Raw genomic sequence first — 16,773 nt, 5'->3', positions numbered from 1 at the left:
AAGTTTGGAGTCCATAAATGTAATTCACTGTTTCATATTACATTAGTTTCCCAAAGTAATTTATTTAAGGCAGACATTTTGCACTTTACTTGTGAAAGTGACATTTTTATTGTTGTAATTAAAGCAAAAGTTGTTTTGCATGTCTGTAAATTTTAATTGTATTCTTAAAAAATATATAATTGGAAAAAACTTTATTTTTTTTTGTTTTTACAAAAGCGCCCAACTCGATCACATACAGTAAGTAGCTCTGATGGCTTCCTGGTACTTTCTTCTCTCAACATTTTACTGAGCTGCCAGGACAGAACACATTCCATTTTGATACTACATAACATAAATAAGTTTAAAAATTAGACTGAGGTAATTGTACCGAACAATGCTGACTCACTGTTACTGTCATCTTTATCGTCATTGTTCCCTCATTTCGGCATGTGACGTTTTCGTCCGGTTACCTCGCATTCCTGTAAATCTTTATTGGCCATACTCTTGGTTGATTTGGCCTATGAGCGACATTACGAGTGCTTCATCTTGTTGAGCTGTGCCAATCGTGCGCAGTAAATATTGATCACATTTTATTTTTATTGTCTTGGAGACAAACAAAATGTGGTTTTGTAATTTTTCACAGATTTTGAGGAAGTGCTGATTTCTTTCAAGTTTTTACAAATTTCCATTCCTTTATTCAAAATGAGGAAATTATTTCAAATTGACAGTGCAGAAAATCCGCAAAGTAATTAATTATGACTCAGTCATTGGTTTGGTCCATAACACGCTAGAAAATCATCAAAACTGCTTATCATTGATTTTCCAGAGTAGAAAGTAAAATCATTCTTTTATTTTGATTCAATATAAAGTTTGCTTTCATGGAGCACATTGGAGCAATTCACGACTGATGCTGAATTTCTGAGAATTTGGACAATTTTACATTAAGCAAGGTCTCCAAACGATTAATCAAATATAAAAAAAAAAAGAATTGTTCATTTGGTAAACAGTGAGTTGTTGATTAATCTATTAACGTTTGCACCCCTAACAAAGAAAGGTTCAGATTAATGTGGTGGAAGTAAATTAATATTACTTTATGTTTTAAAAAAAATGGAACATCCATCAGTGAGCCAAAAACGAAATAAAAGTGAAAATAGGAAAGCAGTTCTGTCAATATTTTCTGGTGCATTTTATAGAAATCAAATAATCTGTAAATCAGGACAATATGAGATGAGTTTTAACTTCTGTTCATTTTATTCTTTGAAAGCACAGTCGATGTCGCCTCAACGTCTATATTCCGACACCTGAAAATCGTGACTTTGGTATTGCAAATTTTTAAAGACAGTCCATTAGCGTTGAACCACTTCATCATCATATTCTGAAACTCTCCACAACTTGTCATAGGTCGTTTATATTTTCCCAGCATTAACTGAAGCGGTGTCATCCGCAAAACCTGAAACATTTGAACAAATTTGAAACATTTGCAATGACGTTCGCATGATAAGTTGACGTGTTTCAGACATAATTATAGGCAATTATAAACTGTCTTCCTAGGGAGGAGTCAATTACCGGCAAATGTGGGTGAGGTCCCTATCCCGAGGGTTCACGGTACTTACACGGTGAACATCTTGTTGATGGACTCAATGGATGTGTGCCATCGTGTTGGGGGTCAACAGGCCCACACACACACACACACACGCGGCTGCGTCCTTAAAGGTGAGTGTGTGTACTGATTGGAAGATAAACGGAGCACTTTCCTGTTCCTGTTCCTGTCAAACACATCAGGGAAGAGGAGTTGTGTACATTATTGTCTGTCGTCGATATCCTAACCCTCTGGCCTGGATAATGAAAATGAGCGATCCGATAACCAAACAAAAAAGCTCAGTCCGCCGCTAAGGCTTAACTGTCCACAGCAAACTGCATAAGGGGGCTTTGCTTTTTCTTTTCCCGGACAAAAAAAAACAAAAAACAACGTTTTTATTTTTTTATTTTTATTTTTTTTTAATATTGAAAATAAAAGGGATTTTTTTTTTCAAATCAGCGAATATGCAAATACACAAGTGCCGAACATGCTTTGTTCTTTGTGCGTATAACAATACAAAATATGCATATGTAGTTCAAGTGTATTTTGGGGTGCGGCGGGGGGGGGGCGGTTGGCGGGGCCTGGCCTGTTGAGTGCCGTGTGACTCAGGGAATGCGAGCAAAGTTGCCTGTCGTTCGCTCAGAGGAGCAAGTGCGTTCATTCTCTGGGTGTCAATTATTGCCTGTGTATATTTTGTTACACTTTGATCAATAAAGCTGGGGCCATTAAAATACATCCAAACCAGCGGTTGTTAACCAGATTGACACACCTGATTCAAATGATCAGCTCATCAGCAAGCTCGAAAGAAGCCTTTGAATCAGGTGTGTTGCAGCTGGGAGAGATTGAAAGCATGCAGGAAGGCCGCCCTCCAGGACCCGAGTTTCCCACCCGTGACTTAGAGTATTACTGCTAATCACATGTCTCCCTGGCAGGGATTCTGCCTTGGAGGTGGGCCCAATGTTGTGGCAAAATCTTATTTTATTGCGTCAAGGATGAGGAAATGCCACGGAAAACCTGACACGTCTGTGTTGACACATTAGCAGTTCATTTACGCTTGATTTTAATAATAGGCCGCTCGTTTTTTTTTTTGTTACGACGGCGATGCATATTTATCCCCGAGAGGAGGGATTTTTACACAGATTGGAGTTGTACCCCGTGGCCCCTGCATGCTTCCTTCCACTCATTTTCTGCGAATAAATATCTTGTTCGAATGTTGTTTTCTCTGCGGCACCCAATCTGTCTTCACAGCTGGCGGTGCTTGGTACCAGCTGCTTTTGCTTCACGGTGCATTTCGACACGGGTGAGTACGAGAGGCAACTTCTCACTGAGATCAACTCTAAGTAAGGCCATGGTCATGACCTTTTTGTTTTTCCTGATTTTTCTCATAATTTTTTTATGATATTTAATTCACGGTTTGTCATGTTTTAAATATTGCGTTAAATTTCGTTTCAAATCAGGAGCGATTGTGCCTGATGGCTGTTGTGAGTTTGCTCCTGCGACCTCCCTCAGTCCACAAACATGCATCTTGGGTTCAGCAAATTGTCTTTAAGCGTGAGAATGAGTGAGAATGTTTTTTTCTTTATGTGCCGTGCTAAAGGGGGACCAGTCCAGGGTGTACATGGCCTCTCATCCAAGGTCGGTTGGATTAGTCTCCAGCTCACTCCTCACTCATGACCCCAATGAGGACAAGCAGATTAGAAAACGGATGGGCGGATGCTTAATTGATCATGATGGTCAAACCTTTAGGGTTGGAAGTGCCCTCCGTTTGGCCAGCGAGGTCGTCTGTGTCCAGACTACTTGATATTTCCTCGCATTTAGTAGTCCTTCCAATATGTGCTGTCGTGGGGAAAACTTGGTATCAGTGTGTGAGTGTGAGTCATTTACTGACCCACTTTCTATGCGCGTGCATAGCACAACTAAACTTCAGAACTGTTTTCTAAACCTGTCTGTCATCATTTTATCCGTTACCAAAGACGAGTCGGACTTGTTTTTTTTTGTTTTTTTTGTTGTTTTTTTCTAAATTCAGTGATGTGGCGGCATTGTGGATGATTGGTTCGCACGATGGCCTCACAGTGCCGAGGTCGTGGGTTCGATTCCGGCTTCGGCCTTCCTGTGTGGAGTTTGCATGTTCTCCCTGTGCCTGTGTGGGTTTTCTGCGGGTACTCCGGTTTCCACCCACATTTCAAAAACCTGCATGGCAGGATGATTGGACACTCTAAATTTCCCCGAGGTATGAGTGTGAGCGCGGATGGTTGTTTGTTTTCGTGTTTTTTTTTAAAAAATTTTTTTGATGTACTTTGCCCAACTTCTCATAACTAAACTATTGTAGGTTTGGGTTGTGGTTTGGAGTTTGGACTTGTAGATTCGGGTAGAGATGGTGCATAGTTTGAATTCGGATGATTCCAATTTCAGTTCTTTGATTCGATTCAGAGCGATTCCCAATTCTGATTCATAAAACGAATGGAGGGATATTTTTTTTTCTCATCAAGGTTTTTTATTTGTGAACTTTTTCTATGAGTTACGCAAAGGGCTATTTTCAACCAGTATATTAATATCAAACCCATGAACTTGAATTTTTTTTAGTATCGTTGCCAAAGTTAGAGGCAGTAGTAGCTTTTTTTTTCAAGGGCCTAGCACGATGGCCTCACAGTGCCGAGGTCGTGGGTTCGATTCCGGCTTCGGCCTTTCTGTGTGGAGTTTGCATGTTCTCCCCGTGCCTGCGTCCCTGAGTCACTCATCCAGTCACTTTTAGATGATTCATGGAACACAACTACAGGGAAGTTACTCGTTACGGTACATCATAACTGAACACACGCTCACACAAAATATTCTGGTGAATGGAATCAAGGAGAAACCTCTTCCTCTGAGTCTGACCTCAAGTGATGTTGTGGCCGGCAGTCAGAGCAGCTTGCCTGAATAAGCAACAGAGCATACCTGCACTAAACTGCAGTTTTTAGCTTTTATGTTCGGGTTTGGGAAATTCACATTTTTATACTTTGCCAGCTATTGAAGCCTTGATTGCATGGAAGTGGCGTGTTTCAAATTCGCTGCCAAGTCTGTTTTGTTTTATTCAACTAATTATTTCAAGTTATCAAAATGAAAATAATATTTTATTTTAGTTTATTTCTTTTGATTGAAAAGGGTGTTTTGATTTGAGGATGGCGGAATTATTGCATGTCGCCTAACCTACATCAATGGCCCGGACTAAAATCAACCTCCGGCCTTTGATAATCGAGCCCTTTTTTTAAATTTATTTTAAATCCATCAACCCCAAAAAGTGCGCGTCCGGACCGTCCGGGGCTTATATTCACGGTTTCAGTCTTAAATTAGGCGTTCAAATTAGTTTACCTCTCATTGTCGTTCAGCCCTCAATGCATACAAATCTTGCCCTGTTTCCGCACAAGTTTCAAATCAAGCAAACTGTCTGTCTGCTTTGCATTTAAATGAAGCTAAAGAAAACACTCCTAGAACAGAACAGGACAACCCAAATGTGTCATGTCTGGGCTCGGACTTGGCGATGTTCAACAAGCGTTGCTTGTGTTCCCTTCGTTTGAGGCAAACACACTCATACATCGCGGAACGCTTGCGAGGATACGACACACGACATCTTGCATCGTCTTGTAGCTGGCGGCGTCGTGCGCATGAATCACAACGCATCCTTGCTTCTCGTGTCTGTCTCGCTGTGCCTCAGTTAGCCGCCTGGCTGCCGCCGTGCCGCATGTGCGTCTGTCACAACTATTTCATCGAGCTCTTTCACAGTCAAATGTATGATGACGTTTGAAAGGATGATGAACCGCCAGCGAAAGCTGTGGAGAAGGCCTTTCACAAGGCGCTCCCTTCGCTTGACATGTCAATACAAGAGCATGAAATCATCAAGTGTCCATGTGGGAGAGCGCCAGCATTGCAACGCCTTCGACGATTAGCAACTGGTGAAGCAAGCAACAACAGGGACAACCTGCTTTGCTTTCATGGTTACATTCACACATGTATGTGAATCATTTTAGATGAAAACCATTATGTAATTTTTCGGCCAGATTGCGATTGGAATTTTATTTGCGTTTTTCGTCACAGTGGGCAGTGACGTTTACAAACATGACAGAAAATGCCATTAAAAATGATAATTGTAAAAAAAATGCAAGCACAGGAAAGAGATTTTGTGAGAGTGGCAGTCCTTTTCCAAGTTGTTGAAAATGGTTTAAGTAAGGCAAGACCAAGTGTACTACTTGCTGTATAATTTTGGAATTGTGTAATTCTGTAATATGAAAATGCATTTTTTTAAAACCAAAAAATGTTTTGACATTTGTGCTAATGTACATTATCTTTGCACGTAAATGTGTGTCTGTGTGAATAAATATATATAAATATAGCCTACTGACTGGCGGAGTCGTGCAGAAGTGTTGTGATTGTGAAAAAAAAGGCATCTTTGCGTGACATTTACAGTCCGTAAGTATTTGTTAATTAATTTAATGAGTAGTGAATATTAGGGTGAAAAGGATGAGACACTCACAGGTAAATCAGCAAACATTCTTTTTGTTTGTGTGGTCTGTAATTGTGGGTTCTCTAGGTGTGTCTGATGCGAGTTTTTCCAGCCAGTTAACATTTGAAGTTCCAAAGCAGACAGATTTATATATTTATGAGCAGAATTCTTTTTTTTTTTTTAATATTTACATGTGTCTACATAAATATTGTGGATCCTTTCACCATTCTAGAATATGAAACATAAATTCAGGGTATTTATGTCTAAAATTTCAGCCGAAACTTCCCATGTCACACTTTGATAAATATCATAATTTTTTCCACAATTTAATCTTCTTAGTCAGTCCGCACGTGTGGGTGGATGGGAGTGGAGTGTCATGTTTTTCATGAACTAGTTTTGCAATCAGCTTAAAATGAATAGATTGGCAATCATTTTTTAGCGGCTTTAATAAAAGTGTAATAATTGCACACACACACACACACACAAAACATAAAATATATCCACAAAATTAAACATTTATCCATCCACTCATTATATTAGCCGCTTAACCTCACAAGGGTTGCGGGCGTGCAGGTGCCAATCCCAAATACACCCTGAATTGGTTGGGAACATTTATGGAAATTCTACAATAATAATTCACGATGTTGAATATTCAAAACAATCACCATATGCATTGATTTGAATCGCCCCCCCACCTCTTCATTTAATTTTTTTTTTTGCTGTTCCCACATTGTGTCTTATCACGCCCAATAATCTCCTAACCCTGCTTGCGTACAGGTCGGAGAGACCTTGACAGCTCTTTCCTTTCCTCTGGGCTTCATCTCGAAGGTTATTACTGTCATGCTCAAGTGCCTTAGTAACATGCTCCCCTACGCGCCCCCCCCCCCCCCCACACACTGTGAACAACATTCCGGTTTTCGAACCAACACCGGGAGCACGGCCACGCTTTTCTGATCCTGTCACCAGATCTCACGTTGTGATGGAACACTCCACATTATCTCAGGTGCAAGCCCACCCTTTGTAAAATTAAAAAAAAAAATTCAAGCGTACGAGACCATTGGCAAGATGTAAACGACACGCTCTCTTTTTAAGATGGATGTGTGATCTCAGCCAGCAGAATTGCTTTTTTTCTCCCCCATTTCCTGTGTGGAATGGAAATGGGAGTTTTTTTTTCCTAGCGGGGGGATGGTGACTAATTAAAGCTGTGAATTGCATCTTTACCTTTTGACATGCTTGTCGTGGCTGTAAAGTGGTGCATATAGTCCTTAAATGACAGGGGGGGGTTAAACTTTATTAGTTAGCTAATAATGTTAAAAGGGATTTTAAGTAGGGTGATGCCACCGGGAACCTTTTTTTTCCTGTCACTTTGTGTCACGAGAAAAAAAGAAATTCAAGATTATAGTAAAATTTGGTTGATGCCCAATGACAAGAGTTACAAATATGTAAACAATCAATGTTGTTTTTGACAACCGTTTTCGTTTTAGTCATTTGGACGAAAATACATTTTAGTTTTAATCACATTTTAGCTTTTCTATCGTGATTCAATAGTTGTATTTGCCGAAAACTCCACCTCTGCACTTTGAGGTGGACGTGCGAACTACTTGTCCACAGTGCCACTCTAGCCTAGTTTAAAAGAAAAAAAAACAACTTTCATTTTCATAAATGTTTTGAAAAAATTCTTTCTTAATAAAACAGAATGTAAAACATCTTTTTGATAGCTTATGATTCACATGACTGTCACCCACCCTTGTACTTGCACTCGAAAAACTTGAGCTGCACATTTGAATGCATCTCGGTACTCGGCTTTGACGGCGTGCGAGGCACGGTGATAATGATGAGACCAGCTACGCCGCTGTTGCGGCTGTAAGTCAATTTCTGTATCTTCTTCAAGTCAGCCACGTGCAGGAGAAGTAATGGTTTCCTGGTGAAAAACTCATTTCTTCTCGCAATAGTGTGCACAGTCTCATGCGTTCAAGAGTCTGGAAAGCAGAATATTGATTTTGTGTTTTGCTGTCGTCCAAAAGAGGCCAATGATGAGTGGCGCTGAGCAGGGATCAGTTTCCATGACAAAGGTGGGAAAAGTACTCACAATTTTGACTGAAATAGAATTACTGCTACAGATACATCTTTTTAATGGGAAAAAAGACAGACAGGGCTGGAATTACTGATTCAATTCCTGTAAGTACAAACCTTACAATGTACTTGCGTAAATTACATGCGAGGGCCGTTTTAATAACTTGGCACAATGAGTGGAGAATTCACCGCTCAAAATGTTTTCCCTCATTTATGAACTGACACAGAGCTTATACTGAGAAGAAAAAAAAAAAGACACAAGTATTATTTCTTGTAGCTGACAACATGAACATGTAACTAAAAAGGTTGGCAGGAAAATAAATGCAGTAAAAAATGCGCTATCACAAGACATTTCCTGTAAGAAATAACATTTTCCAAGATATATATATATATATATATATATATATATATATATAAAACTCTTTATTCTTCTTTTTCCTTCCCCTATTTTCTCCTATTTACAATAAAAAAACAGACAAAAAAATTAGACAGCGGGATTTCATTTAAATAAATGAAACAATATTAAAAAAAAGATGTGTTTTGTCCCTGTTCCATCTCGTTCTCTTGGGGTAGAGGATTAATCCATGAAATGAACCATTAAGTGAGAAGTGTTGTGATAGTGATAGGTCTGATGCACTGAGGCAATATGCTAAAAATGAGCCATGCCAATGGTTTGGCACAAAAATGTTGCTTGATAAACTGTACAGCTTTACATTTTCTGAGACTAAAAATAATGGGAAAAACAAAATGGATATGCATGTTTGTGTGCGTGTGTGCTGTGGTGTTCAGAGCAGTGAGTCATTGATCTGTCAACAGGATGCGACTGAGATCCAAATGCATTACTCTGCATGATGACCTACTTCTACATGTGCAAATGTTGTTTTCAATAAGACAAAGGGGTGCTTTTATCTCATTTTCATTTCAGACACAGCATGTCGGAATCACTGATTGCTCCAAAGAAACTGTTAAACTATTTGTTCTCATTTTGCGTGTCTGTGTGTCACTGCATTTAAGCGTGTGTGTTTGCTACACCACAAATATTTGCCCAAAATAGGCTGAATGAGATTATTAAAAAAAAAAAAATTCCTAATGTATTTCCTGCTGCTCCAAGCGTGAATATGATGAGGTGTGAAGGTACTTGTATGTTTTTGTCTGTCTGTTTTTGTGTTTTTACACAAGTGTTAATTTTTTTTTTGTGTGTGTGTGTGGGGGGGCATATTAACAAAAGTGAGATGTGTGCTTTCGACTGCTAATTGCAATCATCATTTTAAACACACTTGCCAGCCTCCTCATCTTAATCACGTTAAGTCTCTCCAGTGGTGGTTGAAAAATTGTCCACATTCTGTGTGAGACAGTTTTACAAAAATCACGGTTCGGTCCATACCTTGGTTTTAAGGACATGGGACAATTCACATTTGGGACAGTAAGGCAAGGTGTCCCAGCCTTTATTGACCCAAGGTACATACATGAGTTACATTGCAAAAACCTCACCAAAATTTTGCTGCTCGTTCAGGTGTGCGCGCCTTGGCCACCTGAATTCTGTATAAGACAGAAAGACACTGTTCAATGAGATGTCTCAACTCCTCGCAGATCATCAGTACAACTCTAATTTTAGTCATTCATTGCAGAGGATGAAGCTTATATGACTGTGAGTACTTACATTGCTTGTCAACATGTCTTGCCGCACCGTTTGAGATCAATCCGTTGTCTCAATCTTTTTAATACGTTTCAGTGAGTTGGTTTCAAATTTAAAATGAAATAAAAAAATATATATAAATTTGGCGTTATCGTTAATTAGTATAGGTTTATTTATAATATCGTATATATATATATATAGGCAGGCAATTTTGATATTTAGTGTCCACTTCCTCATGACATAACCTGCGATATGTCACAACTGACTCGAGAAATACAGACAATTTGTTAAATGGTGGGACATTATCATAATTGTGCTCAAGGTGAAGCTCAAAGTTGTACCGTCTGGCTATAAGCATGTCATGAGTTTTATCAGGAAAAGCAATCTCCGTTATATCCTTTAAAGAAGCAGCTGTAGGGATTGTTGTTTCGTTCTGGGTAGTTACTTATAATTGTATTGTCCATCCATCCATTATCTGCACACGCAGGCAAGGGGGAGAACTTGCAAAACTGCACACAGGAAGGCCAGAGCTGGAATTGAACCCACGACGTCCGCATTGGGAGGCATAAATATATAAAGTGCCAATTGACATGTAGAATATAAGCTTGATGCCAGATTGCAGTCTATGACATTTTCCCATGTTGATGCTGGAGGCATCATTATCACCCTGCCAAGGTGTAATTAACATTTTCGTTGCCTTCTTTTTATTTCAGAACACCTGCCAAAACTTTGGTGTATTGCCATACACTGACTAAAGATGCAAGCATGCCACTGTACAGCTAGCTGCCTGATGGGTGTTCCCTAATGAGAAAGGTAAAAGGGCATGTTCCCATTAAGTCATACAAGTACATTACATAAAGATAAGCATAATTCATTTTGTCAATTAGACATCCATTATTCTTATATAGTGGAACCACACTTTTACGGACTAATTGGAGGAAAAGGTTTTCTGTAAAATGGAAGTACAATTTTTCATGGCCTAAAAACGCCCACTACAGTACAAAATTGTATTGAACTTTTTTTTTTTTTTTTAACAGAATAAAATATCCAGTCCAGTTCAACATTATTGTATATAAATAAATTAAATAAAGCTTGAAACTGTTTTAATGTTTTTCAAAACTTACCTTGCTAGCGCTTTGGGAGAGGATAATGGCACACATTACGATTAGATGCTGTAGAAAAGAAGACCATACCAAAAATAGCATGTGCATGATTGGCATCTGAGGTTGCTACAACATGCTACTTTTGAACTATGCGCTCACGTTATCTAGTTATTATTAATAAACAATTATTACTGAAAGTGTCTCAGCAAACTGATAATAGTCACTTTTTGCAAAGGATAACGAATATATGCCTGTAAGCATTGTCATTTTCTGTCTTCATGCGTTGATTCACCATTTCTGTTCAAATTTCTCTTTCGTGAAGCTTTTAAACAACGTTTTCCATTAATACATTTTGATAAAACATTTTTTCCTCCTCCAATAATTATTTGCTTTGAACATTAGTCATGTTAGACTGCTCATTTTCCGCCTGCTATATTACTCATAGTAGCCTGTATGACAAGACACATAGGTTGTCATATATTTACAGATCACATCACGTTTTACGTTCAGTACGGACTGCATATGTCACCGTTTTAATGACTGCAAACGCAAACCTGGTTCGATACATTTCCATTCCGTACATTCCATTGCCCTGTGCTTATGATTGAATGTGCAATGACAATAACATTGAATCTAATTGAATATTTTCATTGTCATAGCTCAAGGTTTTCTTTTGACAATGACGTTGTGCTTTTGCCGTCTTACAGTGAGTTCTTCAACACAAGTAACGAGTTACATTTGAATGATGAGGATTTTCGCCAGACTGATTCAGGGGCCGACACAGGTAGGGGCTGGAAAAACACCCCCCGTGTAAGGTAAAACACGCACATGCATAAAGCAAACATGGTTGGCTGGTGCCGTATCCATGAGATGTACGCATGCATCAGTATCAAAGCCTGATTAATATTCCATGTCTTAGTGGGTCACCTGATTTTTTTTTCATTCAAATATTCATTTGTATTTTTTTTGCCATCGTTGGAGGAAAATAACTGAATTATTTGCATGAATATATGACTTATACTTATTTTCATTGAAGTCATCTTCTAGTATGTTATGTAAAGGTGACAACAAAAGCAGATCTATTTCCTGGAATTTTCAAGCTTACAAAACGTGATAGAAAAATCTCAATATTTATTAACGGCTTCACACTGTTGTTGTGATCTTTTTCTGCAAGCGATGTCTTCATTCGCCTGACAGCCTTTGTTGACACTTTCTGGCAGCCGCGCATTACTGGAGCTGCCACTGAAATTAATGTTTGCTCACATTTATAGCTTCTATCCCTGCTATTTTCTTTCTTTTCAACATGACAGATGCATTCTCACCAAGGCAGATGATACATGAATTCATCTCTTGATCACTTCTGCAATCTGGTTGAGTCCTGAATGAAAAGCTTGATCATCAACCATCAGGAAACAATGTAAAAAAAAATTAATTTTAAGCAGTGAGTCACTCGTGTCTCGCTCCCCTCATATACCATGCATGGATCCCGCCGCAGAGCAGGGATGGAGAGTTTTGATCGAGTCTCCAAAATGGAGCCCACACGGACATTATGGTGCATTCAGTGTTTGACTCACGGTGGATCGCTGTGACCCACAAGCACATGTTGTCTTCAGTGGATTGAGCCAAGTGTTATAAAAACATGAAGATTTGGCCACTTGTGTGAAGAAATTGACTGGATTCAAGTGATTTTGTGTGAACATAGGCCCCTATTTTCAAGCAGTCTAGCACAATGCGTGGTCTCACAGGAGTTTTCTTTCCTTCGGTTTTTTTCCTATACAGTTGCAGGTGGAAGCGCGCATTTGCATTATTTTGGGAGGTAAAACAGCTGACTTGTTTGCCGTCCAATGGAAACTGTTCCACTCATTCAAGTGATCATCCCCTTGAGAACTCAAGGGGGCGTTTGCGCTGTTGTGGGAGGGAACAGAGAGGATATTTTTTTGCCATCCGGATCCCTTCACTTTCTTCAAATTCATCACAGCCCAATGCATGCAAAAGACATTTAAAAGGAACTGCGAGATCTTTGCTTCCGGAAGATGTCAAATTTCTACTATGGAGTGGGCACTTCTACCCCTGATCATGCGTCTGTATAAGACAACACCCCCCCACCCCGCTTCTGTCTGTCTGTGCCTCAATCAAATCCACAAAATCACGCTACACCAACAGCACCACAACTTAGACCTGCCTCTAAGAGAAGTCTAAATTCTAATCGACTTTCTCTCGGGTGCATAATGTAATAAATAGTGTATTACATAATGTAATAAAAAAATCCCCTTGTTCTGCCGGGACACCCAGCGAGGCGTGCAGTCTATGAGTAGAACACAAGCGTGAATGTAAACCCCAATGTAAACTTCAGCCAAAGACAAACATTTATCCTCATGTTACCTTTGCCACCAAGCTCTACATTCTTGCGGCTCTTGTTCCGAATGGACTGAAATGTTGACACTCATTGTTTGTGTTTCTTTTGTCTCATAAGCAGCATACGTATCTGATCATCATTTGTACCACCGTGACCACAGGCGCTTGACATGCTTTCACTTTGTTTGGCAGCCAGTTGTGCAGCTTCTTCTCGTAGTTCAAGTAGCTCTCCTTGTTATTTCAGTTGCGAGGCACTCCTCACCATCCCGGGAGTGCGCTCTTTGCTGGTGACATGTGGTACTGCACCCATTCAACTCATTTCTACGTGGAAAACATCTTTTGAACTCAATGGCCTAGACCAGCGATGCCCAAGTTTGGTCCTCAAGAGCCCCTTTTCAGCCTGTTTTAGATGTCTCCCTCCTCCAAAATACCTGATTCAAATGATCAGCTCATCAGGACTCTCAGAGAAGCCTGGTAATGATCCTGATCATTTAAACTAGATGTGTTGGAGGAGGGAGACATCTAAACAAGACTGCATAGGGGCTCTCAAGGACAGGACTTGGGCACCCCTGGCCAAGAAACTCAGAACCAGCCAGCATGCACATTCGTTTATGTCAAATGAGGGTGTGTTGGCGTGCCGTTTATGACTGTGTGACAAAGTGCTGTTGTTGTGTCACGTACATGCAGCAACATATTAGCCAAGTGCAGGTGAGTCTCATTCAAGACTACGTGCCCGTAAGCAAATATGCAAATATATTTTGTAGCTCGGAGCACAGTCGTGCAACTGGTTGTATTGCACAGGTGTGTGCGCATTTGTGTGTCTGCATCTGTCTATACCAGCGCTTCTCAATTATTTTCTGTTACAGCCCCCGTAGCGAAAAGAAACCACCCACTCTCTGCCGCAACTATAAATAATAGCATTTGTCTATAAAATTGTTTTCGGTACCCCTCTGCATAACATCGTATCCTTGTCAACATAAAGAAAACATCAAGAGATATAGTTCAACTTACAAGAATAACCTTTTTAACAATGTTTATTAGTCTGTCAAAGAAAATATTTGAAGTGGATCTCTTTGTTTGATATTTAATAAATAATCATAATATGCTTGTTTAAGTTGTAATCATTTTTGACAGACTTATTGCACCATTTGCTGCTGAAAATAAAATGAAACTAAATCAATAAATAATAACAAATTCAAATTGACTTCAGCAACATTAACTCAGGAGCACAATATATAAAACAGGTAAAAAAAATTAACCTAAAACGAAATTGTCTGCTATAAATGAATCAGTCAAAATGTAAATATATAAAACACTTTAATCTACAAAACAAAAATGAAGGAAACAATTTGTGCCGATCATTATTTATTTATTTTTTTTAATCAAAAATGAGGAAGCCAAGATAATTGGCTACAATGACTACTACTGGAATGGATGTGCAATTACACTTTCTTTATTGTAGCACGGCGGGGAAAACAAAGCATGTTTCCCAGGGTCACACGTGCCTCCCCTCAGCATTGCACCGCCCCCCCCCCCCTCAGGGGTGCCCGCACTGGCATATTTGGTGGTGCTCATTTCAGATGGCTTGTATGGTTTGCCTATGCTTTTAGAATTTTGTGGCCCTTTTTGCAACACTTGAGGAGGCGAAGAATCAGTGACCAACTTACACAAAGTGTTACCTTACATTAGCACTTAATTGTAAACGCTTACATAATTTAACTCCAAGCCATTAAATACAGGGAAACGTACAATCAGTGTCTCACATCAATCTCCACGTGTTTGTTGATAGAAAGTGTCTATGATGGGTCTCCGTCATCCCTCACTTCTTGCCTTACTGCATCTGGCCTCCTCTCTTCTTGTTTCGCTTGTGCAAGTGTGTGTGATGTAACCAGCTGAGAGGATGCTCACCTGACCTACGACCACCAAGCTGCCAGGGAGATAATGTAACCCTCTCGGAGAGAAGATAACAGCCACCCTCCACAACCCCCACCGATAATTGTCCAGACACACAAACACGCCAGGCCGGGGGACACAGCGAGACACTTGTGTTGCCATGGGAACTTAACCTAAAGCAAACATGCATACGCGCGCGCACGCACGCACACACACGCATGCGCGCGCGCACACACACACACACACACAGAGTTAAATAAATGAGCAACTACCACAGTGTACTTTGTCCAGATGAGAAAGTTTAAACATGGAGAGGTGATGTAAGAGGAAAACAGAAAATGTGTGAATACAATGTTTTAATTCCGATTGAAATGGCAGGAATATAAGAAAGACATTTGTCACTGGAAGGCTGACGTGACTGACAATTTAATTGTCTTTAATTTACCGCTAATCATGTGGGTTCACTTAAGCATACTGTTTTAATCAGGGTTGGGCAATTTAAATGATCCTATGCAATACAATACAGGAGAAGGAGGCCACCATTTTTCATTTGTGCCACTGGGGGGCCACATAGGATCATCAAAATGATGATTTTGACTTGAGACAAAATACGTGTTCTTGCATCCATCCTTTCATTATCCTCGCCGCTTATCCTCGCTAGGGTCGCGGGAGTGCTAGAGGCTATCCCAGCTGTTGTTATTTAATTTTTCATAAAACTATTCTCAATATTTGTATAAAAGAAAGGGTTGGAAGAAAACAACAAAATTAACACAAATTGCTATTCTACGCCCCCCCCCCCTATACACACACGCACACACACCTCCAGTGCAAAGGGCCTGCATAAAGAATTACCATTCGAGTAATTAATTAATTAATTTTCCACAAAATCCAACTCACTCAAAAATGTTTAATATTATAGTACTCTGTTTGTCCTGAATGTCTTAACAAAAATATTAGGGCAGTATAAGACACAGTGCAAGCACAGCTAAGACATGTCTGCCATCTAGTGGTGAATGGTAATATAAGAACTTAAAACAACACTGTGGAACCAGGATATTCATGAGATATTGGGACCAGCCTGGCCCCCGAATTGCAAAAGTGCAAAAATCAGCGTGCAAGTGTTTACAAGCTTCACTGGTCCTGTTGTTTTTTGTGTTTCGTGCTCAGGATCAGAACAGCAGCCCTTCTTTTTTTTTTCTTAACTGCATATCCAGATGGCCTAATTTAAGGCTTTGCGTCCATACTTATGATGCATGCAAATTGCCAGAATGTGATCTTGTATCTTGCACGCTGATGTCTTACAAAAGGGGATTTTGTGTCTGAACATAAAATTATTCACTGTTTCTTGGTGCAATGCATGTGGGAAAAAAAACAATAAACCAATAAACCACCTGCTGCTTGTCGCATCAAAAAAAAATCCGATAACACAGACAAACCAAAGTGACTGTAATTACCTCAGCTCAGAGACACTATTGTTGGAGAGTTAATTGTAGAGTCAAGTCAAGTCAAGTCAATTTTATTTGTATAGCCCTTAATCACAGACAGTCACAAAGGGCTTTACATAACCACAATCGACATCCATTCTCAATGTTAAAGCAGTGCGGTTGCACGGCCCAATTAGTGCACCAGGGGGCAGCATACACCCATAAACCACTGGCATGACCTTTGCGAACAAAAT

General features: G+C 39.7%; 1 long non-coding RNA gene across 1 annotated transcript; it reads left to right on the top strand.

Annotated features, from left to right (window-relative positions):
* The first annotated feature begins 2,425 nt into the window (after positions 1-2,425).
* On the top strand, positions 2,426-13,555 carry LOC148332205 (uncharacterized). The gene is made up of 4 exons (XR_015844654.1): positions 2,426-2,858; positions 10,458-10,557; positions 11,555-11,631; positions 12,158-13,555. It is a non-coding gene; the product is annotated as an uncharacterized LOC148332205 (long non-coding RNA).
* Positions 13,556-16,773: the final 3,218 nt, after the last annotated feature.

Source organism: Idiotropiscis lumnitzeri, chromosome 8 (assembly GCF_059441095.1).
Source record: "Idiotropiscis lumnitzeri isolate Australia: NSW breed Sydney's pygmy pipehorse chromosome 8, RoL_Ilum_1.0, whole genome shotgun sequence".
In the NCBI taxonomy this organism is placed as follows: domain Eukaryota; kingdom Metazoa; phylum Chordata; class Actinopteri; order Syngnathiformes; family Syngnathidae; genus Idiotropiscis; species Idiotropiscis lumnitzeri.
Note: the sequence above shows the minus strand (reverse complement) of the source record. Positions and strands in the feature narration are given on the sequence as shown.